Here is a 26,435-nt window from a genome sequence, read left to right as displayed (position 1 = left end):
TTTATTTTTAGAGAGGGAAGGGAGGGAGAAAGAGAGAGAGAAACATCAATGTGCTGTTGCTGGGGGTCATGACCTGCAACCCAGGCATGTACCCTAACTGGGAATCGAACCTGCAACACTTTGGTTCGCAGCCCGTGCTCAATCCACTGAGCTACGCCAGCCAGGGCTAGCTTTTACTATTTCTAAATTTTCTTTTACAACTTTATTTATTACAACTTTATTGTGAATAACTGACACCATTGCAAATAATTTTCGTCCTTAGGCACATCAGTGAATTTTGTTGGCTGCAGGTACAGTTGATTCCTTTTCCTCTTTTGTGGAGGAAGCTTGTTTTGGATCCGTGAAGCAAACCGGTGTCATCATTCCCCATTGCTTCTATGCTTGGGCTCTTTGTATCATTAACTTTTGGATGTGATGGAACATCTTGTTTGTTTTATAATTAATTAAGGAATTCATAGATAGGTGTTCATTTTACATTAGTATGAGAGACTCAGTGTTGTCTTTTTGTTTTAATTACCCTTTAAGAACTTGAACATCGCCTGATGGGCTTGAATCTCAATGCAGCACTTGATTGGGAGCAGGGAATCAAATCACTGTGATTTGGAGCGGGGAATCTTTTTTTTAACCTAGGGCCGGTCGCCCACCGCAGGAAGGGGTCGCAGTGCTGTGTGTGTGTCTCTGCTGCGGTTGTGGTGAGGGTTAGAAACGACATTGCACGCATCGCACTTCTCACTGGACCGCCTACTTGGTAAGAGCTCTGTTTGTTGTTGTCCTTGTTGTGAGCGACTCATTTTATCTTCCTGAGACTTAATTTCTTAATCTGCGAGAAAAAAAAAGATGAGGAAACTTTTTACTTGGTTGTTAGGTTACAAAGTTTCCCTGGCAATAACCAGAAAGAATCGATGGAGGTAACTGGATAGTTGACTTTGGAGGGGAGAACATTTTTAACATGCAAGTGACCTCGCTGCTCTGAGAAAGGGAAAGGCAGAGTTAGATCTGGCGAGCGGTTAGTTAGAACAGCAGCCTGCCAGTTCAGCTCCGCGCACACTGATTGATTGAGAATTACCCTTTTGCCTTAAACATTTTGGAGAGTGGGTCCTGTTTGATGCAAGGCTTCAGAGCTGAGCACCTTGATAGTTGCGGGCATGCTCACCAAGGAGTATGACCTGGAAGGGGCTGCTGTTTTGCTTAACCTAGGGATAAGCAGTGGGAGTTTCTAGGACAGTTTTTAGGTGAGTAAGGATGTGGGGTGATTGAAGAAGAGAAGGGGGCAGGAAAAATGGCTCAAGGATCTTATTTAAATTGACCATTCTCTCTCACCCTAAGTATTTACAAATGTGTTTACTTAAGGGTGTTCTGGGGGGCTTGAGGATGAGGGCGGGCATGTTACAGAACCCCGCCAGTGCTGTTCTGGAACAGCTGTGGGGTTTGATCGCCTGTCCCCAAGAAGCGTGACTTCTAATGCGAGAGTTTGGTGAAAAAGGAAAGGGATCATTTATTTAAAGGTTATACGCGTTTGGAATAATGGCAGGTTTCTGCCATTAAGCCCCACTCTCTTTAAAACACCCCAGAACACATAATCCTGCCTCCCTTGGCCAAACCAGGCCAGCTCCAGAACGCGCCAGTCAAGAGGTACCGTCTTTCAGAAAAGCCGAAGTCTGCAGCTCGGCGTTCCCGGTCCCAGGCGGGTCCCCACGCGGCTCCGTCAGCCCTGCCGCCAGCTTCTCCAGGCAGGCTTCCCCGTGGGCCGCCTCGTCCTTACTCCAGGCCTCGTGGCTTCCCGTTCCACTCCAGACCTCCCCGTGGACCCCCTTCTCTTTCGGCCTGTCCTCCTCTAAAAGTTTGGCTGGGAACTTCCTATGTGACCTCGTCCCCTCGAATGGTGTGTTAGTGCCTGCCGCTTTTGCCAGTTCCCCTGTATCTTTTGCTTTCTTTTGGCTGCCATTTTTAATTGGGGCAGAAGTTCCCAGTGACTCACGGACATTCAGGGAGGGCATCTGCCTCCCCTGGCTTGGTCCTCGTGAGTCGTGTACGCTCTTCAAGTCATGTACATCTTTAGCCCTTTAGCCCTGGGCGTCAGTCCTCTTCCTTCAGGAAAGCCGTGGCTGTTAACTTGCCATTGTTATGCAAAGTGTCTTAAATGCCTTATCGTCCACTTCCCCTGTCCCCCAGTCAGGGGTTTTGGGGGATACGCTCTGCTATTTTCAGGGGATGCCCACTGTGCACCCCGTTACAGACCGAGCTTGGCAGAATTGGTGAATTGGTTGAGTTAGAAGAGGGAATCCTCAGAGGCTGAGAGAAGTTAAGCTTCTCAGGAATTAGCAGAGATCTGGGGTGTGTATTAATTGGAGCAAGTTGGGGGATGGTCCAATCCAAGGGCGTCCTCAGCAGCTATCAGCTTAGGACGCCGAAAATAAGCCTCAGTGGAAAATGTCTACCTTGTAAACACACGGAGTTTATGCATAGGTAGATAACCTATGGTTATAACTCATAAAACAAAATTAAGTACTACTGTAAACAAAAGCAGCAGTTTGCCTGATACAGACATACTTTAAAGTCTTATGGAAAGTAAGATGGTTCTTGAAATTTGGCTTGAGAATCTGAGTAAATTAGAATCGTGCCTGCTTTCTTTAGGGAAAGTCTTTGAGCTCCTGTAAGCCATCTTTGGAACTTGAGTCCCCCAGGTGTTAAGGAGTGTGGGAGGGGACCTGCCCCTTACTCTCTTTCTTCTGCAGGGTGGCATGTAGGCTCAGATTTTGCCCTCACTGTCCTACTCTGGCCAGGGGTGTGCAGCCAGGGGAAATCTGCAGCTCCAGGGTCCTGGCTGGTGTTAACATTGCTGGCTCCTGCTCCCCCTGGAGTGATGGGGAGGGGGAGGGACACGGGAATGGGGGGGGGGGTGGATAGATGGATGGGATACACAGGGCCCTTACTGCACTCTACTGGCCTTCCAGTCCCAAGCAAATGACCATCACCATCCTCCTGGCTTCCCGAGTGAATAAGCCTGTTAATGAATCCCGGCAGTACTTGAATGTCTCCGTCAGTTCTGTGGGTCCATGACAGCATTTTTACACTGTGAACCATCTGACTGGCCCAGTATGCTGTCCCCAAACTCTGCTTTCCCTTTCTTCTCCCATTGGTCACCTTCGCTGGCTGAAAGACAAGAGTTGGGACTCTTTTTTTCTGGGAATCGTGCAACAAAAGGATGAGATGATGTGTGCATTGAGGGGAAAAACAAATTGTGATGCTTCTGAACATGGACAATTGACAAGGCAGTTTCTAGTTATTAAATGTACTTTCTGAACGCGTTGAGGAAGTCTCTGTGACGGTTTCTATGCCTCAGGTGTTTATCCTGCTTCATAAACTGAATAGGTAGCTTCCGTGAGTTGATCATACACAGTTCTGTTCGTGTTGTTGTGCTGTTAAAATGTTCTGTGGTTGTTCATAAACTTGTCTCTGAAAAATAAACAAGTTAAAGAGATGTTAGAGAGATGCATGGTAAGTTTCCTGTCAATAAAGAATAAAATGGTACGTTTCTGTCAAAGAACAAAACCTGGCATTTCTGTTTGGCATTTGGTCATGTGATTCTTTTTGAACCTTCATGTTAAAAATAAGGTACCATTTAGTTTAGACTCCCAGATATTAAATGGAATTGTGTTCTAGAGTTCAGCTCTTACATTTGATGCTGTGTACAATACCTTGTTCTTACTTAACTCAGATAGATGGTTATGTGACTCTGTTAGCTTGTACCCTTTGAGTTGTGAGGGCTTTTGTGGGGGCCTTGGGGTATCTTGACTACTGACTCTGGATAACCCTGACACCTGATTCCGGCCATGTCGTCTCCCATCTCTAGGTTCCTGGTCTCCATGTCTGTCCAGTGTCTGTTCACAATCCCTGGTCATTGCCTCTGGTCTCAGCTGGGCTAGCACCAAGTTCATCCTCAGTCCCATTTTCCTTTTCTGCCTGGATGTGTCTGTTTCCACCTATTTAATTATCTGGACTTGAACCTTCATACTCAATATGACCACTCTTCCCTCTTTTTCTACTGCTGCTTCTTTTGTGATGCTTTTGATGATTTTCTCTCCTCGTCTTTATGCTTGTGTTATTTTAATACCCTACTACTTGTTTTCTAAAATAACAGCTTTCATTTATTGTGTATGTGATATAATAAAAATTGTGTCTGGTCATTGACCCTGTCTCCAGATACAGAGCTTCAGAAACCCTTGGAATTTCCTGAGTGGTAGGAGTATCCTTTGTTATTCAGAACGAACCCTTTTAAACCATACCTGAGTTTGCACTCTTAAAGTGACTCAGGGTGGGCTCCACAGTAGTTCCAGACTGGGGGCTAGTCACATCAGAAAGACCTAGCTCTCCGGTAGAGGGTTGGAATTTGATTGCCCACTTATTTGGGCTGGGAGAGGGACTGGAGGTTGAGTTTGCTCACGTGATTTAATTAGTCATGCCTCGGTAATAAAACCCCTATGTAGGCTGTGGGACTGTGGAGTTTCGGGTTGGTCAACGTATCTGTCTGCTGGGAAGGCGATGCCTGAGTTTCTTGGAGAGGGCATGGAAGCTCTGAGTCCCTCATCCTCTCCTCCTAGACCTTGCTCTGCACGCCTTCCGCTTGGCTGTTCCTGAGTTGTGTCCTTTATAATAAAACTGGAATCATTGACGTATAGCATGTTCAGTGAGTCCTGTGAGTCATTCTAGCAAATTATCATACTTGAAGGAGGGTTGCTGGAACACCGAATTTGTAGCCGAGTTGGATAGAGATTCTGGTAGCCTGTGGAGGTCTGAAGCAAGGGCAGTCTTGTTTGGTACCTGGCACTTCAGTTTGTGGGATCTGATGCTGATCCAGGTAGTGACTGTCAGAACTGAATTGTAGGACACGCAGTTGGTGTCAGAATGCACTGTGCTTTCCTTTGTCAGGAATTGAGGGTTTTGTTTTTTTTTAATGTAGTACTCAGCACAGCTAGGTAGGTAGGTTCTATTTTTATCATCCTTGTTTTAAGATAAAGAAAACGAAGTTTTTTAAGAAGACACATAACTTACTCAGAGTCACAGAGCTGGAAGGGCTGGAGAACCCCGTGCTTCCTGACCTTCAAGCCCTTCCTTAGCCCTGTGTGCTGCTGAGCCCACTGCCTTCCTTATGCCCGTTTTCCCGCTTCCCACTGGCGGCTGGGGACCAAGGACTGAGTTTTCTGAAACACTTTCTTTTTCCTCACATCGTTTTTGAACTCAAGGACTCTCAGTTCTCCATCCCTGCAGGATAATACCCATACTTCTTAAGCAGCCATTCAAGGCTCACCGTAGTCCATCGGGTCCAAACCAATAATACCATTCCAGGCTCTGTGTAGAGGAAAATAAATACCTATTGTGTTCCTTGGGTGAACGATTCAATGTGTATCTCCAGTCAGCTGCACTGGAGATGGAAGGTGTCTCTTCCAGTTCATTGTAAGCTGTAATTGGAAAGTCAGAATAGAGTAAAAGAACGTCAGCATAAAAATAGCACATGCTAACCTGGTGAGCTGTACAGAAATCAGAATGCGTCTGAAGTTCAAAACAAGAACAGCTTCGTGGAGCAGGTATATTTCAAGGTAGGTCTTGAGGAAGTGGTAGGATTGCGATAACTGTCGTGGCCGGGGAGGGGGCCATTGTAGGCAGGAAGCCGGTGAGCAAAAAGCAGTGGTGGAGGTTGTCGGGCCTGCATGGAAAGGTGGTGTTGTGAATAGATCAAGAATCACCTTTTTAATGTGTCACCTGAGCTGACCAAAGGACTTTTCAAACTATAACATTTTTTGCCAATTTATGAGAACTAGTCTCAAATTTGAGAACAGAAGGAATGTTTAGGCAGTCGTGATTTTCACACTTAGTGTTTACGTGGTCGGGAATGGACGGAAGGCCCTGATGGAGAAGGGGAAAGAGGGAGACGGGGCCTTCAGACTCTGTGCGGTCGCGGTTGATGATTCCGTCTGCTTCCGAGGCTTCGCCTTTTGTTACTGGCTTGTGGAAAACCAAAGTTCGCTCAGATTGTGCCTTTTAAAGTTTAGTAAGTCTTCACCTGTTCATTTCTTTCTTGATTTGAAAGAAATGTTTGTAAGTATCATTTTCTTTTTCTGAGGCCTACACAGGAGGTAAGGGTCACGGACCAGTGGCTGTGTCACAAGTTGCTCCGAAAAATGGAAGCCTGTTTTCTTTTCTCATTAAAATGGAAGTGTCCCCAGAGTCAGAATGCACATTGTTCTTGCACTTGGTAAACGGTTTCATCAGTTGTCTTCTTTATAGATATTATAATGATAGTCAGATAAGTTTTATGCAAAATATTTTTGATTGGCCAGGTCTTAGAAATATATTTTGCAGCAAGGCAGGCTACTGGGTTCTTTCATACTCATTTCTGATGTTTTAAGTTTTCCTAAGTATGTTTTGGGGAAAAACCCAAGAGCCCTATTAGAATAATTTTGCTTCTTTAAGTCTTGCCAGGCTTGTCCCCACTCCCGGCTTATAATGGAATCTTTTGTGTCATCTTTAGCTACTGCATTAAATGACTTTTATGTCACGAGATGAGGAGAAGAAAGTAGCTCTGGATCGCTGTGTTGCCTAAAACTACTTCTGCATTAAACAAATTATAATTATGCCTTTCTCAGTATTCTCTCTGGAATTTAAAAAATTGTGAATTGATTTCTTATCTTGGAATAGAACAACTACCAGTTGTTATCTGTGTGCGGTATGTCCACGGCCTCGCCGGTCAGTGGAGAGTGGCTGTTTTCTCTTGGAAAATAGTTTGCCCGGCTCTCTCTCTCTCTCTTTCTCTCTCTAACATATGTGGTGGGTGTGTGTGCACATCCATATTTTAGGATTCTTTGTATTCTACTTGGCGTCTCAGGGATAAAAGAGTAGGTGTGTGGAGAAGAGTCTGGTGGACTTAGAAGCCACCCAGTTGTCCTGAAGTGGGTCACTTGCATCTAGAACATCTTCTTTGACTTTGTTATCAACATGTTTCTCATCCCTTTACATAAATGTTTTTTAAAGTGGCCTCACATTTATTAATGAATCAACCTACTACTGTAGGAAAAAAATCAACAGAGAAAAATCATTTTTCCAGTAATTTCCCAGTGAAAACACCAAACTGCCCAGATGGTAGTGATCTTTTCAGCGGTTTCCAGAGGCAGACAGCGTGGATAGAGCGTGCACCTGTGAGCCGTCTCTGATGTGCCCTCCTTGCAGGCCCAGTGTGGTGCTTCTCCAGGGTCTCCCTGGAGTGGTACTGATTGCATTACCAGGTTTCGCCCGAATCCACTGGGCAACGGGCTGATTCTGCTTTAGTGTCTTGGCCAGGAACCTCTTGATCCTGAAAGTCTTGTGAGAAGACATGGCAAAGAGGAATCAACCTCACGGACCACGATGGTGGAAAAAGAGACTTTTGCATAAATTATTCTTGATATCTTATGAAACAAAACAGAGACTTTTGTGCTGACTTCTTCTGAAGTGACATGAAAATGTGCCTACTCTTATGGACGGATAGATGGACGTGGGCTCGCTCAGAGTGTTGGTGAACTTCGGAAACTGTCAGCAGACGGCCATGCTTATTCGTGTGTCTTCTTCCGTGAATTCTGCTTTTGGGTTGACCACCATCCTCGGTCGTTTTAACTCTTTCGAAGGGATGAGTAAGTGGATAGTGGAGGTGAATGGGCGGCAGCTTGTGGTTGCTGTCCCTGGCTTCACCGTTGTCTACGGTCTGCGTTCAGCTCTGCGGGTTCTGAAACCTGACTCCGTGCTTCCTCCAGTGCCCGTGACTTCACTCATGCCCAGGAAATTCAGAAGGGGTGGGCATTGAAAGAAGCCAGGGGCCTATTTATTAATTTATGTGGAGAGATGGACCTTTCTAGTTCAGTTCATATTCACTGTAGTATCTTTTTGTGTTGATAATCTAAGTACTGAATGATGTCTTAACAGTAGTAAGAAAGTTGACTAATATGCCAAGAGATAACATAATGGTGTAAAGATAAACATGCTTTAAAGGTTTTTTAAAAAAGATTTTATTTATTTATTTTTAGAGGGAGAGGAAGGGAGGGAGAAAGAGGGGGGGAGAAACATCAATGTGTGGTTGCCTCTCATGTACCCCCTACTGGGGACCTGGCCTGCAACCCAGGCATGTGCCCTGACCGGGAGTTGAACAGGTGACCCTTTGGTTCGCAAGCTGGCGCTCTATCCACTGAGCCATACCAGCCAGGGCTGCTTTAAGGATTTTACTTAATTCATAATGAGGGCATCAGACAAATGGTATAACTGGTTCAGAGGAAAAGTAAAAACAAAAACAAAACCCCACACATTTATATGAAGTTAGGGAATGTTGAAGTGGATTGCAAATGGAGACAGAAGTGGTTTGTGGAAGGGGAGACGCCAGGGAGCAGTCGGGGAGTCAGCTGAAACCTCTGCCTGACAGCGTGGGATCTGCACACCTCCGTTCCCTACGACTGAGAATGGTGCGGCCTCCCAGAGAGTCGGAATGCGGTACGATGGAGGGAGTGCTGTGGACGGTGCCTGGCTCCCCGTGTTTTCTCCTGTACGGGTTGGTGGGAATTACAAGCGGGAGTTAGAGGACATTCGAGGACAGTTCTGCTGGACCCTCTCGGAGCCTGATGAACCTTTCCAGTTGTGCCATCACTTTCTTTTAAAAGCGATGGTACATTTTAAGATAATTTGGTTTTAAGTGGGTAATTTAGTTGGTTATACATAGATCCAGGTTTGGATTTTCTTACAGAAGCTGGTAATTTTCTTTGTGCCACTGGGTCTTTTTATGATAAGCTGGTGGTGACTTGCAGTATACCACAAGGAGCAACAATAAATGTAATCTGGTTTTGTATGCTTTGCTTTAATAAATATGTAATTATCGAAGTTGCTTAAAATTATTGGGAGGCCTGCTTGTGGGGTTGGAAAAAGCTTTATGAGGCTCTGAATCACCACATACCCAAGAACATGTAAGTATTTATGATTTTATAACCTAATCTGCTTTTAAGTCTTCTTGAACATTTTAATGTATATTTAAACAGAATAATTTTTAAATTAACATGTGTGCTTTATACAACTGGATGCCATATGTCTCTATTAGCCATGATAAATGTTAAATGATTCTTTCCTTTTCGTGATTCAGGCTGATAGATAATTTTTCCTAATATTGTGATGCCCTCTAGTGAATTCAGCCTTCCTAGAAGTTTATGAGAGGCAGTCATCAGTGCAGTGCGATCTTCAAAAGGAACATTCTAGTCATGAGAACTGTTCCTCTGTGTGTTGTTGAGGTGGCGAGTCTCTGTCCCTGGAGATAATCTCTCGTGAGTCTCATTGTTGAATTAAGTGTGATTGTTCCAGAGGACTTCTAACATTTCCTTCAGCTTCAAGGTTCTAGGTTCGTGAGGGCCGTTAGTCATCAGTCTGCGGGGTGTGAAGGTTTCCAGGGTAGCGTCAAGTCACGCATGTGCCTCCCGGTAACTTGGGTTCCTCAGTTTGAGGAGAACGTCAGTAGCTGACCTTTACTGAACGTTTATTTTGTTCTTCTGGTGCTCAAAACAGTGCGCCTTTGTTATTTAATCTTCACAAAGTCATGGAGTAGCTACCGTCTTGAATTCTGTTTTACTCCTTCAGCCGTTGAGACCCAGAGAGGTTAAATAATTTGCCCCAAGTCCTACAGTTAGGGGTGGAACCCGGACTAGCTTGTATCAGATAGTAGTGGAGAGGTTGAGGTCATAGTTCATTGTTGGCAGCTCTCTGATAGGACACTGAGTTGTCTGTATCAAGCTATGATAATTATTTTTGGACATGTTATCTTTACATTGCAGCACTAAGTGTGTGGTTTCTTGTGAGCTTCAATCACAGATGTGGTCGTCTAATAATTTGTACCTGATTTTTTTAGTTTGCCTAAGATTTTTGGCCATGAGGTACTTATTATTTTAAGACCTATTTGATCAAATGATACAGTCTTACCTTCCTAGTTTACCTTCTGGAAAACATCCATTCTTTAAAGTTTAGAGAATCTCCTGCTCATTTCTGTATCAGAGACTTCTTTTGAGGGCATTTATGACTTAGGTTTCTTTTGGCTTTCAGAGTCATTTACTGTCTTCATTGGATTTTAAGGCCAGTGTAGCTCTTTTTCTTTTGGTTTTCATCACCTAGAGTAAGTAGAAAATGACTTCTCCATTTGTTGGTGAGTTAAGTTCATCAGCTCAGGGGCTGGTGTTTTGGTAACCCTGGGTTCTCCTTATTTGTGCTCAGGTCAGCCTTAGTTGTACAGAGACAATAAAGGATACATCTCCGGTCTGTTTATTAGAAAGATAGGGTAAGCTATGAGCACAAAGGAATTTTATAATATGAATGATATAAGGTGGTTATTTTTTTTTTAATTTCTGGAAACTTGTCTGGTCTTAGTTTATGAACCTATTTCTTTGTCCCAAAGCATTTTTGTATAGTCCCTAATTTGCATATAGTAATAGTCCCTAACTTGCATATAGTAAGTGACAGAAGTAATTGGCGACTGTGGTGGCCCGATGACTTCTTAGGCTCCATCTCTCCCTTATTTCAGTTTAGCGTGCACCAAAAGACTTGGTGTTATCAACATGCCCCTCAATCTCTCCATTTAGGGTCCAGATGGGAAATGAGAGAGCATGTGAAATGGAATGAAATAGCAAACTTTCCTGATGGAAGGGGAGATAACTTAAAAGTGCCCAGTGTAGCATTTTAAAGAGTGTAGAGGAATATTTCAATGAAAGTAGGTCTTAGCATAATTCCATGTGACTTCTTGAGCCTTTTGATGAAAACAGAATAACTACCTTTTAGGATTTCTTGAGATTTTTGTGATTTTTTCCTTCCTATTTCTGTTTGTTTTTCTTATTTCACTACCTTTTTCCTCCCAAAGATTTTCCAGCAGTGAAAATCTCAAAGGATTATTTAAGGGATGGGAATTATGGGATGAGTTGTGGGCAGAATTCTGTAGCTCAGAATCTGGGAGCATAGAGTGAAGAGTATTGGTGAGGGATGAAAATATAGGCATAAGCTGGTCACAGGGTATATGGGAAAAAAGACAGGGAGATTGGAGTGGGTCTCCCACAGTTTATGAGAGTTAATACAAGAGATTGGGGTATTAAGATATAGTTTTATAAATCATTACTGCAAACTAGGCTTTTATTCATAGTGGTTAAAGGCCATGTTACTATTAGTAGTACTATTTTCAGATGCGTTTGAGTGAAGTTGACTTTTGTAGGCTTATCTGAAAACCTGATCACTATGTATCATATAATTTCCGTGAGAAAATGCCTCTGAATTCCAAACAGCTGATTTAAATGCAAAGCTTTGGAATGCTACCTGCTCGTAATTTGGGACTGTTGTCTCTGTTCATATTTTGATAGAATTCCCAACGTGGGACATTTCTAATCTGGGAAGCAAATTTTTAGTTGACTGTAAATTAGATAAAACCTTTGTGGAATAGTGATATGTATGAAAATCAGTGACCTCTACCCCAAACATTGTATTCTCGTTGAATGACATCAGTGAGGGAAGATTACGTTTATTTTAAAAGTTTTCAGTGAAGTAACTGTGATAATCAGAGTGTACGGTAGCATTCAGCCCAGTATTTGCGCCTAAAGACTCGCTGTGGCACTGTGCAAGCACTAAACAGAAGCCTTCTGTTTAAGAAGCCCTAAACAGGGTCAGACAGACTTTTGACAGCCATCTCACATAGTCAAGGGAACAGGAGGCCTTCTGGGGCCTCGCTGGGTTGCCCAACTGCTGTGTTTCTTTGACTAAGTCACTTATCCTTTCTGGGCCTTAGCTGCTTCATCTACAAAGAAAGAGTGTTCCTAACAGCATTATTCATAATAGCTAAAACCTGGAATACTCAAATGTCCAACAGTAGAATGAGTAAATTTTGATACATTTATATAATGAAATACTATGCAGCGATGAAAAAGAATGGGCCATTCCCACGCTTTATAATATGGGTGAATCTCACAAACCCAATTTTGAATTAAAGAAACCAGATGCAGAAGAGTAAATACTTGTTGATTCCATTCAAATAAAGTTAAAAACCAGGTAAGACTAACCGTGGTCTCAGGAGTCAGATTAGTGGTCACCATTTGGGGTAGTTAATGGTTGGGAGGCCACAGTGTTGGGAGCCGCCCTGTCTGGTGTCAAAAGCTGTAACCCCCACTAAGGCTGAGGGAACGACCTTGGACCGTAAGCCAGCAAGGAGACAAAAGCTTATCTCCCTGGCAAGGGCACCGCTTCTGCTCCTTTTACTTCACCCTGCCTGGCCCCCAATGCTTGGTCGGTTAGCCAGTGACGGGTAAGATTCCCCAAGGGGGGAACAACCCAAGACAGGCATGATCATGTGGGAGGCCCCCAAGGAAGGACTTTGGGGGCTACAGCAAAAGGGGGTGATGGACCCTCGCCCCTCGGCTTTGACATAGCCTGAGTCCTCATTGTCTGTGAGAAAATCTCCTAATCTCTTGGCTGCCTTACTTCCCTTGCTCCACCTAAGCCTGAAACAATGACAGGGTGGTGCAGCTCTGTGCTGGAAAGGGCGGGTTCCTGGGTGATCAGGCCTAAGAAAGAACATGTAAAATCCTGTGAAACCTGCTTTGTTTAGAATGCTCTCAGTTGAATGATAAGGGTCCAGGGAAGAAGTAAGTTTGTTCCTCAAAGTTTTACAGCTCTTTGACCCGGACTCAAAATAGGGCCTCAGACTTCCTTGTTCTCTATTGTTTGATCCTTACTTCCTAGCAATGAGTAATGAGCTTTACCTGAATTCCTGTGTAAACGAACCCAATAAAAGCCATTGAGGAAAAGGCTCTTGGTCCTTCTCCTGTGAGAGATCGGCCACCTTTCCTCCCCAGGCAGATCATGTCTTGGTAGACTTATTCTCATCCGTGGCGGCCGGGGGGCTCTGTGGGCGAAGCTCCCCCACACTGTGGGAGTGCAGGGGGCCTCTGGGTCGCAAGCGATGTTCTGCGTTGACCTGGGTGTACTAACTCTGTACTGTTCATCAAGCTACACACTTCAGATTTGTACACTTTATTCTTTCCTTTAGTTTTAAAAAGCCTGAAAATTTTTATGCGCCTAAAGAAAACACAAAATAGAAAAAGTAAAAGAAACAAGGACTGACTGGACTGGGGTCCAGGAGAACACTGGGTTCAAGCCTCATCTATACGACTGAAAAACCATTTTCAGCAATTCATTGGCCTCTGAACATTAATTACTGTATCTGTAAAATCAGAATAATGCCTGCCTTCGATATTTCAGTTGTAGTAAATAAACATTTGAAACACACTGGAGACTAGAAGATGCTCTCTGAAGCCTTATTTTTATTATATTACTTTTATATTTGTTGTACTGTTACTCGCACATAGAATGGACCCCATATCAATTTAAAAATAGTAAAAGGATCAATAATTGAAAGACATTTTCATAAACTGAAACATTTTTGTTTATACCTGCTTTTGAATTCCTGAAAACAAGTAAAACGATATAGCAGTTTATTTGATTTTTCTCCTTTTTAATACTAAGCCATTCAACAAGTAGCAATCACGTTCTTGCCAAGTGTGCTGGGTCTTGTGTGGAGGCTGTGGCAGTGAACCGTGTCAGCATGGTCTGCACAGCTGCAGAGCTGTGGACCTGAACTTCTGGGGGGAGTGACAGGCCAGAACCGAGAGAACAGACAGAGTAACTGCAGGTTGTTACGAGAGCCATATGGAGGCAATCGCTTAATGTGTGTGAGGAGTCTCAAAAACCCTTTCAGTGAACTTGGGGGTTTGCATTGGCCATAAATGGCAATGGGAAGGTAGCATTGGCCTTTGCTTCCAAATGTGTTTTCTTTAGTTAACATTTGATTGTTAATTTAAAATGGTTCTGAATTTCATAGGCGACCTGTGTTTTAGAGTAAAATTGAGTGTTCAGTCTGTGTTAACTTCTGGAGTTCATGTTAAGTTGGAACTTGGAGTGTTTACCTTGTCAGGAAAGTAATTATAAGCCTTGAAAATCATGCAAGGACGGTTTCATTTTGAAACACTTAAAAATTCATTTTGGTTTTTTGTAATTACAGTGTTTCAGTAAGAGAGACATCTAAACAGGGATTACATTTGGCAGTTATGTGCATGTTCTTGTTCTAAACTAAGCACTGTTTCTGTGGTTTAGATTTTTCCTTTATAAATAGAATTTTAATCAGTGTAGGTTAAACTTTTTCCCAGGCATGTTATAATTAGCACTGGCTACAACTTAATCCTAAAATGTGTATAATAAGTTTAATATTTTGTAAGCACTCCTGTCATTAAATGAAAGCAAATAGGAATTACTTGGATATTTTAAAAATTCTCTAGTTTGCTTTTCCATAATAGTGTGGAAAGCATGGCTGCTTAGAGAGAAGTGAATACAGGCCTGTTTGGTCCTGTCACCGGGGATGATGTTACTTATATTTTAGAATCACGTGGTCTCAATGTACCGTGGCAGCTCATTCATATATTCTTTGGAGCATACTCTGTATTAATGCCGCTGCTGGGAAGGAGAGTATTACTGAAGGGTCTGCTTTCCAAATGTGATTAATTTGCCAGTTCAGGAGACCTGACTTTGAGTCCTTAGCTTGGCTCTAAATAAAATAGTTAGGTAATTTGGGACTATTTCCTTCGCCTCTTAGAAACTTAGCTTTCTCATTGGTAAAATGTGAGTTGGATTGAGTGATAATTCTTTGTGAAGTCGATTTACATTGACATCCAGCCGAGAAGTGTGCGGAGAGCAGTCTCTTGGGGAGGTGCCACCTTCCAGGGCTCCCTCACAAGGACACTGTCATCGCATGTGTTTACCTCTCACTTCGACCAACTTTCGTTGCTCTGCCTGGTGATCCATCATATTCTCACAGAGCAGTGCCCATGTGACTCTGTAATTGCTTCAGAAATCGAAATTCGCTTTCCAGCTTTGAAGCTTTGTTACCATTCATTGAGGGTAATTAATAGAATGTGCTTGCTGAAGGTTCTGTAGGGATTTTCCAAAAAGGACTTTTAACAGTATTGTAAGCATTGACAGCACTGTCGGTGTGAATATGGGAGCCTCCCAAGTCAGTGTGTTTGAAGCCTACAGGCCTTGTTTGGAAATAATGACTTCTGGTTGTTTTTTTTTTTTTTTTTCTTCTTTTTCAAGTTGATTTACTTTATGGGACTTCCCATTGTACTCTTTGACCCTAGATTTGAGACTCTTATTTTAAGATTTAGTATTTTCTCAGTATCATATAACTCATAGCTTTGCTATTAGCCAACATTATTTTACTGTAACTTTAAAATAATAGCACTGGAACAGCAGATCTCGATTCTTTGTCCAGAACTTAGGGGAAAGCTAAAGCTGGTCCATACATTTAATAAATCTCAGTCACCCATTTTAATCTGATTAAAACTGGTAGGATTAGAGTGTTCAGGACGTACACGGTTGCCTAAGGCTGTAACATTTAGTAACGTATTTGCATTTTAAAAGAAGTGGCTCATTTTTAAATAATTAAATTGAATTATTCATCAAATACTATTTCATTTTTCAAATGTGCGGCAAATTGGATTTCAGTGGACTGAAATTCTTTCTTTTTGTAAAAATAACTTGACAGATCTTTTACCATGGTACTAGCATGTTGTGCGTTAAAATTTTAAAAAAGCAGTAACTCGGTTAAGTAGAAAGTCCTTTAGAAGCCAACTAATTATATTATCTAAACATTATCAGACTGCTCTGTGGTGGAAGTGGTTTTCGATAATAATTCTGCTTAACTAACTGAGGCTGATCTTTCACCAGGGAATACTTGAATATTTTCCATGGAAAGCATTATTATAAGAGGTACATGCTACTGTTGGAAACTGTTAACTTCAGAACTTAGCAGCAGATGTTTCCCTTGCCTGGTTGCTTTCACTGGGTTCGCTCATCCCTCAACTAAGTCTAAGCTCCCTAGAAAGATGCATGGCTGACCTTCACAAGGACGTTTGGAATGTAGTAAGCTTGCACCAGGGTTCCGATAAATGGAATACGCATCCTTTAAATGCCTCTGACAGCTGCTTTTTCTCTCTCTCCATTTTTAAGGAGGCATGCCGTGCACTGTCGTCTTTTTTAGCCCTTGCCATTAGAAGTATATAGGGGACAAGGTAGAAAAAGTGATTTTTATAAAGCTTTGGTTTTGGTAGAGACTAGGAATTAGTTTTTTGTCTTCAATAAGCACGTATTTCCATTGATCGTGGTAGTTTCTGACTGTACACTTCTTTAGTGTTTCAATTTAACACTTCTTTATTCCAAATAAAATTCTTTTTATTTCAGAGTTGAATGATGATGTTTGAATTTTTCTAGTAAAAACAGCATTTTACTTTACTGCTAGTTTCAATGGTAATTAACATTCCCTCAATCTATATTAAATAATTAGAATAAAATATTATACCATTTTTAAATTAAAAGTAGTTATTCAGAGAAGAACATTTGGGGTTAATGCAGTAGCAGATTGTTTTTTAGCTTGCAATTTTTTTCTTAAATTCCTCTTTTGAGTTTAATACGTCTCATGAATGTTATATACTTATCTAAGAGTTTGAACTTGGGCACAAAAGAGTCAGCTAGGGTTTTTTTTTTTTTTCAGTCTTTGGGGTGTGTATTTTGAGTATAGTTTACATATGTTAAACTTTCTGCCCACTTTCATGTAACTCATGTTTTTCATATTTTAACCCTTATTTGTTTAGACATAACCCTTATGTGTTTAGGACAGTAAGTCTGTTCTAGTTTCCAAAGCAATACAAGTTTGTTAGAAAATATTAAAGCATTAAAAATACATAAAAACACTGGGAAGTGAAAGTCAGTCTCCACCACTTACAGGACAGAGACTGAATCTGTTGTGTTAAGGAAAGGGCACTATCTTAGAACTGTAGATAACTGCCACATCTAAAAACTTTTTATTGTAGAAATTAAACTATGAAATTGTAACTTTATGATATCACATTGTATGTAAGTTACAGAAAATTGAATTATAAGTATAATAAAATTAATTTAGCATTCTTAACAAGTTAGCAACTTGCACTGAGTTTTCTCACTTCCTTATGGACCGGTAGAAACTTGGACATATATTGGGATGGGTCTTCCGTGTGCATGGGGGCACCGTTGACCCAATCGGCTTTATCTTCTCTCACTGCTCTTCGGAATATAGCCAGTTGGCTTCTGCTTAGTTTAGACTTGCTTGTTTTCACTCATGTGGGTCCCTCACTCCTGGTTCCATTCTACCTGTCCTTCCTGCATTTCAGATCCTCCTGTGGCAGAGACTACTAGCTGTCCTGCAAACTTTGTCCTCTTCCTGAACCTGGAGGTAGCTCTTGTTTCCAATGTGGCTGAGTTCCAGCCAGTGGAATGGGAGTGGAAACGGCAGGTCGTGCTTGTCTGTGTTCTCTCTTCTGATGGCTGGGTGGGTCCCGCAGTGTGGAGCATGGGGGATGTGGAGCCGTAATGAGGCAGCCCAGATCCTGAAGAACTGTGTGGAAGAGAGTCGTCCACCAGCCGGAGCCCTCCTCCCTCCCCTCTGCTGTTATGGGTGCCAGAAGTAAACTGTTGTATTAAGTTGGGTTCTGAAATTTGTTACGTCGGTTTTACCTACTTGAATAATACTATTCAATGCTTATCTCTGGGAGGCAGCTTCTAACTATTCCAGTTCACTTTGATTATTATTTTTTCTCTCAAAATTGTATGGTACTTATTAGGTATTTGTTATTCATATTTAAAAAAAAGGCAACATGCATTTAATCTGTGTGTGTCTGGTATTTCTTTTGTATTCTCTTTGGTACACAGGTTAGGCACTCAGCAGAGACCATAGGAATAAAACGTTGGGAACAAGTCTTTGAAATAAGGCAGAGATATTGGTGTCTGCAGTGGTGTTAAATTTGGTTAAATTCATTTTTTTTGGTTGTCTCTGGTTAGGTTTTGATTCCAAAGGAGAAACATGTTATAGGAAACCCATAATTTAATACGTTAGAACAAAGATCTTACAAACTAGTGAAATTTGAAGTAGTGAAGCCACTTCCTTTTCTCAACTCTCCCTCCCTTTTTCCTTCTTACAAACACTAGACTTTTACAACCTGTCATGCTCTAGGCCCTGGGGGCACGGCAGTAAATAAAACAGACAAAATTGCCTTCTTGGAATTTACAGACAGTAAACAAGTAAAGCATCTGGAATGCCAAGTGTGATCTATATCTGGAAAAAACAAAGTGGGGGTGGGGGTGGCAGGCGGTAGTTTGATGCTTGGTGTGTGTGCTGCCAGGGGTTGGGGTTCCAGGTCTCAGCTGGGCGGTCAGAGAAGGCCTCTCCGTGAAAGTGACCTTGGGCTGGGACCTGAGTCAGGTGAAGAGGTGTATGTTGCTTACTGGAGAAAGAGCCGTTAAATGGAGGAGACCACAAGTGCTCTCCAGCCAGAGGAGAGAGCAATGAACACGCACTAAAACTGGTTGCGGTGATTGTCGCGCTGCTCTGTGAATATACGAAAACCGCTGAAATATAAACTTTAAGTGCATGAAGTTTATGGTGTGTGTATTATACCTCAATGAAACCGCTACAAACGAAACCGTCAAAGCTTTAAAGGTCTTCAGCATCAGCCCAGGAAAAACCCTTTTTATTCCTAATGCACTTCTCAGAAGTGTTCGGTTGTGTGGTCGCAGTTATTACAGCAAATCAAATCCATCTCGTCTGGGTAGACTTGGATACGGCGAAGCACAACAGTCATTATGAGCATTAGCAAACTGGTATCAATCTGATTACTTTGGCTGTAAGTAAAAATTCCAACACTAAAATCTGGTCGTGTATATGCAGTTTTCATCGCTTACTGCTAAAGCAATAGTATTATCCATGTATAACTTGGGAAGAAATGTAATGTTGGCTTCACACTCATAAATGCACGGTCTGGGGGGCTGAGCCCATGCCGACTCTGCGGCCACGTGGCCCACCAGCATGGCAGGTGCCGGAGAGCGTGGCCCTCAGAGTCACGCTTGCTTTCTGGCTCCTTGTCCTGGTTTACATTCACAGCAGCTGTCTTAGGCTGTCTCCCTGGCTCCTGATTTTTCAGATTTTGGCTCTTAGATATTATCTTCCATTTTTTTCCCCTTCTGGAAATAATCTTTAGCTCTCAGTGAGTATGTCTTTTGTGCCCCAAGTCTAACTGGATCCCACCCACCTAGGCTGCGTGGACTTAAGTTCTAAGTGTCTAGGAGGAGAGCTCTTAGAGGTAGGAAGGGTCTTAGAGTTCAACATTATATAACTAGTCGCCGCACAGCTGTATTAGCTTCCGAACAGAATTATGTACCTAGCCACTGCGCCGCTTGTATTACGTTTTCAACATCCTGAATTCTGTCCTCAATGTCTTTTTCTAATGCAATTACTGTGTTTCCGTAAGGAACTGAATAATGCTCATCAAAGCCAGTGTCCCATTGACCCTAAGGAGATGCTTTACATTCTGTTGCAGTGTTTAAAATCATTGATTCTAAATATGTATTTTATATAATACACCGTCAAAATCATTTTGTCTCGATCCGTACTTACTCTTGGCCACACGAGCAGTCTCCGCTTGCACTGATAAGTCATCAGTGGCCCACTGTAGTTTGGAGGTGGGGACACTTGACTTTGTAGTTCTAGGTCCGGCTCTGCCACTAAGTCATTCCGTGACCTTGGGAAGTATCTTAGTCTGAGTAAAAACAAATTTTGTATTTCAGAAGTACAGCTAGATTTTTTCTCCTTCCAAGTGAATGGGTTTTGTACAGAGAATATAATTCACAAGTATGAGTAAAATACAAGCAAAGGTAATGTTTCTTCTTTGCCTCCCTAAGACCCGGTGAGGAGGAAAAGGATGGGTTTCTGCTCCACAGAGGAAGCAGCCGCACAGCTCTGTACCACACAGGCAGGATGCCCCTGGGGAAAGAGCCGGCTCTGTGTCACAGGTGAAGGAGGAAGGGGTGATTCTGCCTGCAGGTCCTACCACGTCAGGGCTTGGCGAGTGCCCTGTGGCCTCTTCCTGGCCTGAAGAGAGCCACCTGCTTCTGCACGAGAAACCAGCCATTATTCTTAAAACGTAAAAAGCTGGTCACATCCTTATCTTTCAGATGAAGCATTTGCATCTAAATTCATGTGATGAATTTAATCTAGCTGTATCAGTTTACTTACAGTAATGATAATAATAACTAGTATGTACTGTGTGCTGTATACCAGCCAACTGCTGCTTCAAGCCCTTTACATGTACTAACTCACCTCATTTTCATAGCTCTTGGCCTGTATTGCTGTTGCCCCTATTTTTACAATTGAAGCAGTAGCCCGTTGGAAATTTCACAATTATTAACTGGCACATCTGGCATTCAAACCCAGATAATCAGGGTTTGGCCAAATTGTGGGAGAGCCTGATATTTCACGCTAGGTGGCCTGGGAGTCATGAAGGAGATTTTCCTGGGAGGTCCTGTACGGATATACCAAGTTACTTTACTTTTCTGGGTTTCTTCATCTGTAAAATAGAGTTTGAAGAAACTGGGACCTTGAAGTGCTTCCTGTTGAACAAGACTAAGATTTTGAACTCACGAATTTCTCCTAAATTATTCTTGTTACTTCTCAACAGATTTATTTTAATGCAGCATGAATTTTTTAAAATAGATTCAATCTCCCCTGGTAGTCGTCAGTATTCACGATGTACTCCTGTGTGCAGAAGTGAGTGGAGCCGCACTGCCCAAGGTGGCGGCCACCAAGCCCACATGGCACCGAGCCTTTGCCGCGTGTCTGGTGCGGGTGGAGAAGCACTGTGGATTTCACAGATGCAGTCTGAAGAAAATGAATGTAAGGTAGCTTATTAATAATGTGCTTTAAAGTGGTTATATATAGAAGTGGTATTTTAGATATATGGGTTAATCTATTAAAATTAATTTTATCAGTTTTTCTATACAAATGACATTGCGGCTCACATTCTGTTTTTAGTGGGCAGTGTTGTGGCTGAGAGTCCTGCCTGAGAGAGAAGGGTGTGGCTCCAGTGGGTGGGAATGTGTATGGCCAAAGGATAACCAGTACGCTTTTTACAATTTAAATGAGTGGGTGTCAAAAGGAAATACAGAATTTGCTGTTGGATTTTCTTTGCTGAGAGGCTCTCATTTAGGCATTAGCTGACAGAACAATAACCTGTTCTATAAGTTTTCATTCTGGAAGGGAAACTAGGATACTTTGTCTAGGTCCAACATACATTAGATAGAGATATATACATCACATATATTATATAAATACACTTAGGTACCATCCTAAATTAGTTTGTAACCTAAAGCTAAGAAATGTATGTATTTTCTGGCTACCAACAGGCGTGAGATGCTGTGAATAATACAAGAATAGATGTCCCAGGTCTCTGTCCTGTAGAGATAACACAGACATGAAAAAATGAAGTGTCAGTTTGATTCAATAACCGTTTGTGTCATGAATGGACAAATAAACCTCATGGGAGTCCTGAGGAAGGGAGGCAGTTATTTTGAACGGGTCTTCTTTGGGGATGGTGCCTGGAGGGGGAGAGAACTGAGCTGGTCTCTTAGGCTGGGGTGAGTTTCCTGAAGTGCAGCGGAGAGGGTATCGGAGTAGACACTTAGAAGCGAAGACGGACACACTGAGTCGAGTGAGCAGGAGGAGTCCGGCCGTGGCCGCAGTGGGGTGTTAGGGAGCTGGGTAGCTGGGGAAATTTGGGCCGGAAATTTGTGGAAGACCTCAAGTTCCAGGAATTTGGAGTCTTTAAGAAGTTTCCAGTTGAAAGGAGAGGAAAAAGCTTTGGGTTTATGACACTTTACCCTTGAGTCACTGCTTTTGTGGTGGGTATCACTAATAACTTATGTTCTTGACTTAAAATGCTAGGTATTTTTAGTTGTTGGTAACAAGAAACACTGCAGAGCTTGATTTTTTTTTATTAGTCAAGTCCAGTACATGAAATTGGCTCATCAGCATCATCTCAGACTTCCTGGTTAGAAGAATTTTATATGACATAGCAAATACTTGGCAGTTGTCTATTTCGAGAGATGAGAAATCAGTATTTGCACAGATTATTAATGTCATTTATACATCTCCACATACTGTGGATCTGCCCCCTCACAGGGCACGCTACAGTTTGCTCTTATTTGGAGGTTCTGCTTTGTCTTGGCTCCACTGTCTCCTCAGCCCAGGAGCCATGGGCTGCGTAGTTGAACCCGCTGAGTGCCCTTCATAAAAGTGTGAAAATATCTCTCTCCAGGGATCAAGAGTGTCCAGCGAGATAAGGCAGTTTCAGGAGTACGCGGTTGTGTTCCGCACATCGTGGAGGAAGACACTCAGTACTGTGTTCTTACTCCTTCCTGATTTGAAATGGTGGTCAGTAGAAACTTATTCCTTAGTTTAAACACAGAGTTTCATGGGGTGGATCTCATAAAGGAATTTGGAAGGCATTTACTTTTGTAAGGTCTTTATTGGTTATAACACCTTGATTTTCTTAAATGTTGGCACATCAAGAGAAACGCACGATTTAAAAAAAGATAAACTTGTAGTTGTTTCTTAGCTTCTCCATAAAAAGTGAAATATCTAAGGACTGAAGTGTTTCTACAGAGTTTTTTTATCTTGTGAAGTAAGAGCATCCTCTGGGGCATTGAAAGGAAATGAAGTCTGGGAGGAATATTCTGTACCTACCATTTTCTGTATCATGCTGTTAAGGAAATGCAGTGAAAGTTTTTTTTAATTGCCTTTCTTTCTGTTGGTGTGCACCTGTGAATGTTAAAATGTGTACCGTTGTGTAATGCCCACCACGGTTGGGATATAGAAGAGTTTCCTCACTCAAACTCCCCTGTGCTAATAACTCTTCACGGTCTCATTCTCTCCCTGACCCATAGCGACCACTGGGCTGTTTTCCTCTCCTTCCTTATGGTTGGATTAGTGGAGGCTAGTAAAAGATAAATACCTTATCAAATATATCAACTAAGATAAAATATGAGAAATATCCAATAAGATAATGTGTGTGAAAGTACTTAGCATATAGAGGCATCAGGTATCTAATACAAAGTAGTTGCATAAATAAAATTAGATCATGGATAAAGCTTAACTGATTCTTTTATGGAGTCAGCTTTGTGTAATCTTTGATAACTTTTTTCTCCTGACTTAGAGCTTTAGGCTTATTTTCGAAAGGCTTTTGTTGCACAAGGTCCTGATGGCTGGAGATCTCTGTCAGTTAATGTCTTTTAATCTCCTGTGCTTCATGAGAAAAAGTGGACAGTAAAATCTACCTTGATGAGTTGTTATGGCAATCACATGAGGTCATACATAAAAATATAAACACACCTGCACATGTGTGTATGTGTCTGCACATGTGTGTGTGGCATGGCCCACAGTAGATATTCTGTCAATTTTTTAAAAATATATGTTTTGTAAAAACTATGGTTTACAGGAAGTTTCACAGGGGCAGGGTAGATGAACATCATGTCCTCGTGCTATCTGGATCTCTTCCTCCCTCCCTCCTGCCCCCAGGCTTCCGGTAGTGGGAAGGTTGATCCTTAAAGCATCACTTTCTGTTTTAATAATTTTTGATAAATGTCATTTGAAATGTATCACAATTTCTCTGTTTTGGGGAGGAGGGGAATATACCAAATCTATGTAACTTTATCTTGGTATTTCAGGATTTATTTCACATTATGTCCATTTCATAAAAGACTTTTTAAATTGATAATTGGGACATATGGGCTGAATTTTTGCCAAACTCAGGGCTTCCTTTCTTTTTTTTTTTTTTTTTCCTTTTTAATCCTCACCTGAGGACATACTTATTGATTTTGGAGAGAGCAAGGGAGAAAGAGAAACATCGATGTTAGAGAGAAACATTGATGGGTTGCCTTCTGTACAAGCCCTGACTGGGGATTGAACCTGCAACCTTTTGGTGTACGGGATGACACTCCACCCAACTGGGCCACCTGACCAGGGCAGGGGTTCCTCTTGAACTTGTATCCCTAAGTTGATTTTTTTTTTTACCATTTTCTCTTTTTCTTAAAAGTAAAGTAATAGTGATTTTTTTAAACCTTTTTTCCTTTTTCTTAATAGTAAAGTACACAGTATTGCAATAAATAATGTCCTAGATAATGGGATGGAATTGCTATTCTAAAAATTTAATTATTTAATCAAGTGCAGAGACAGATTTAGTATTTTTTGTTCTTGCCCACAAATCATAATGTACACTGACTTTATCATTCATTATTAGTGTTCAGAATATTAATAGAATCAGTAAATTATAGTGTCCTGGAATGAAATTCACAGTTAATGAATTTTTTAAAAAAGATACTTATTTATTTTTAGAGAGAGAGGAAGGGAGAGAGAAAAAGAGGGAGGGAAACCTTAATGTGTGGTTGCCTCTTGTGCTCCCTCTACTGGCAACCTGGCTTGCAACCCAGGCATGTGCCCTGACTGGGAATCGAACCAGTTACCCTTTGGTTCCTAGGCCAACACTCAATCCACTGAGCCACACCAGCCAGGGCAGTTAATGATTTTTTTACTCACATAATTAAAATAAGTCGATATAACTCCCAGACTGCAATATAAAGGAAGATAAAATGCAATATGAGGCATGAGTGTGCTAGAAGACAGAAAACAAAGAACAACACATTTCTGACATGCTTGTTGGAGAGTGCCGTTCCATGGACAACCACGATCCAGACCCGGTGTTCCCATTTCATGGGTAGAGAAGGAAGGGGTCGGGGAAGGGCGGAGGAGAGGTGTTAGACTACTGGACTTGGGATTAATACCTTCTCAGAATTACACAGGTGCGGTTGTAGTAGAGTTTGAACAGGGAACCCAGGTTCTGAGACCTGCTGTGCTGCTCTTGTTAGTGCTTCTGAAGCCCCTCTTTGTAAGAGGGGAAGAACTGCGGGGTGAGGGGGCGGTGAATCCAGGGGTGGTGTGTGAGCCGTCAGTAGGCACAAAACTTGTTTCATGGTTTTCCTGAAGAACTGTGTGACAACATTTCTTGTTTTTAAATGAGGTATTCTTGATTGCGGAGATACAGATTATGTATTGGGGCTACTCTTTCTGAATTAATCTGTTGGCTAAGGGCAGCTCTGTGTGTGATGCAGTGACCACTGTATCTTCAACCTTTGGCACTCACGGACTTCCCAGGAAGTGAACAGGATTACTCGGGGTCTTTCTGCAGGCTAGTGTGTAGGTGGTAGATGCATGGACACGTGCAATAACTCTGGAGGCATCCTATAGGTTCATAGCCGCCTCCAGAGCTCCCATGTGCTGGCTTTATTGACCTTGGGCTTAAACTCGTTCCTTCATCTGTAAAATTCCCACCTTTTCTTTCTCACAGGCTGTCACAGTGTCAGACAAGGGAGTGCAAAGGAAAGTGGTGCATTGTACTGTGCGATGTGCAAATTCAGTGGACTTGTGTTAACCGAAAGCCTGGCATTCTCCCTCTCCAAGATCGTAAACAGAATATGGTCCTATTTTAATACCCTGCAGTCTGTATATGATTATTATTATTACTAATTTATGTATTTTAAATTTGTTTTTCAATTATAATTGGTATTTCAGGTGTACAACATAGTGATTAGACATCAGATAACTTACGAAGTGATTACCCTGATGAGCCTCGTACCCATCTGACATCATAGTTGCAGTGTATACGTAGGTATGTTGTTCTAATGAAAACTCTAATCTGAGTCTGACTTCATTTCCTGAGCCCGGCTAACACCTTCCTGCCTTGGAGATGTGGGATGGCACACGCCCTGTCCTTTCCCCAGCGCCTGGCTGCACCTGCTTGGCCCCCGTCTCCACCTGCTCCATCCCCAAGTACATGCACAACCAAAAAGCCAAAACCAATACAAAAGTTTTCTGTTGTAGCTTCACTACTTAGTCAAGGAGGACTTGTCTGGCCTTTTTAGAAGAGCACACAGCCCTTATTATATTCTTTAATAGCCTTTACTGTAACTGTGTACACATTTGAGTACTTGTTCCCCTGCAGATTATAGGTTCCATGAGAACTTTATAACCGGCCATGTGTGCTTGTGTTGAAGGTAAAAGTAGTATTTCCAGAATGCGTTACAGTGGACTCAGGGGAGGAGCGCTGTGTTCGTGCTGCCTTCTCAGCCCTCCCCTGTATTCTGGTGTCTCCAGAGGTGCCTGGAGCGGAGCGCGATCCGAGGTGCTCCAGCGCCAGTTCCCGTGTCTTCTGACCTGCACCGTGGGGTTCCTTGGAGGAGCACTGTCCCCTGTAACTTCTGGAATGCTGCTTTGAAGTTATCAGTTAGGTGGAATTCTCTGGTAACTTAACTTGGATGCTTTTGATTTAGCGTATATATACACTGAATTCTTTTTTCATCAACATTCCAGGTAATCAAGGTCAATGATGTTTTAGAGAAAAACTGAACTTTTGTGTATTTAAATGGCAGACTTTGCACTA

General features: G+C 42.2%; 1 protein-coding gene across 5 annotated transcripts in view; it reads left to right on the top strand.

Moving 5' to 3' along the window:
• The window catches only part of LCLAT1 (lysocardiolipin acyltransferase 1), a 150,459-nt gene that overhangs the window by 14,956 nt on the left and 109,068 nt on the right, over nucleotides 1-26,435 (top strand). Inside the window, exon 2 of one of the 5 annotated variants that reach the window (XM_045844565.1) lies at nucleotides 25,568-25,664. The exons of the other annotated variants lie outside the window; for them this stretch is intronic. The gene's annotated coding sequence lies outside the window, so the exon portion shown is untranslated. The remainder of the gene's footprint in view (nucleotides 1-25,567; nucleotides 25,665-26,435) is intronic. 5 annotated transcript variants of the gene reach the window in all.

This window comes from Phyllostomus hastatus, unplaced genomic scaffold (genome assembly GCF_019186645.2).
Source record: "Phyllostomus hastatus isolate PE091 unplaced genomic scaffold, TTU_PhHast_1.1 phas_contig_402, whole genome shotgun sequence".
In the NCBI taxonomy this organism is placed as follows: domain Eukaryota; kingdom Metazoa; phylum Chordata; class Mammalia; order Chiroptera; family Phyllostomidae; genus Phyllostomus; species Phyllostomus hastatus.
The sequence above is the reverse complement of the archived record's forward strand: the minus strand, read 5'-3'. Positions and strand labels throughout refer to the sequence as shown.